This window comes from Fukomys damarensis, unplaced genomic scaffold, assembly GCF_012274545.1.
Source record: "Fukomys damarensis isolate Sample0158 unplaced genomic scaffold, DMR_v1.0_HiC HiC_scaffold_37, whole genome shotgun sequence".
Taxonomy (NCBI): domain Eukaryota; kingdom Metazoa; phylum Chordata; class Mammalia; order Rodentia; family Bathyergidae; genus Fukomys; species Fukomys damarensis.
This window is the reverse complement of record NW_022900949.1, coordinates 14006722-14007680: the sequence shown is the minus strand read 5'-3', so window position 1 is coordinate 14007680 and position 959 is coordinate 14006722.

Here is a 959-nt window from a genome sequence, read left to right as displayed (position 1 = left end):
AAACACCACAATCACAATCAGTGAAATTGAAAATGTAATTAAAAACTTACCAACAAAGAAAAGCCCAGGCCCTGATGGATTCACTGCTGAATTTTACAAGACATTTAGAGAAGAACTACTACCATTACTCTTCAAACTTCAAAGAAATTTTTTACAAGACATTTAGAGAAGAACTACTACCATTACTCTTCAAACTTTTCAAAGAAATTGAAAAGGAAGCTACGCTTCCAAATTCATTCCTGGAAGCAAGTATCACTTTAATTTCCAAACCAGGGAAAGATACAACTAAAAAGGAGAACTACAGACCGATCTCCTAATGAATATAGATGCAAAAATCCTTAATAAGATACTAGCAAACAGAATACAGAGGATTATTAAGAAGATCATCCATCATGACCAAGTCGGATTTATTCCAGAGATGCAAGGGTGGTTCAACACACGAAAGTCAGTAAATGTAGTACATTACATTAACAAAGTCAAGGACAAAAACCATATGATCCTCTCAATAGATGCAGAAAAAGCATTTGATAAAATTCAACACCCATTCATGATAAAAAAAACCCTGCAAAAAATTGGAATAGATGGTCTATACCTCAATTTAATAAAGGCTATCTACGAAAAACCATCAGCCAACATCATACTGAATGGCCAAAAACTGAAAACCTTCATGTTAAAATCAGGAACAAGACAAGGATGCCCACTATCGCCACTTCTCTTCAATATAGTTCTGGAAACATTAGCCACAGCAATTAGACAAGAGAAAGAAATTAAAGCAATAAAGATAGGAAAGGAAGAAGTTAAACTATCATTATTTGCTGATGATATGATACTCTACATTGCAGATCCAAAAAACTCCACCAAAAAACTTCTAGACTTAATTGACACATTCAGTAAAGTATCTGGATACAAGGTGAATACTCAAAAGTCAATAACCTTTCTATACACAAATAACAGACAGA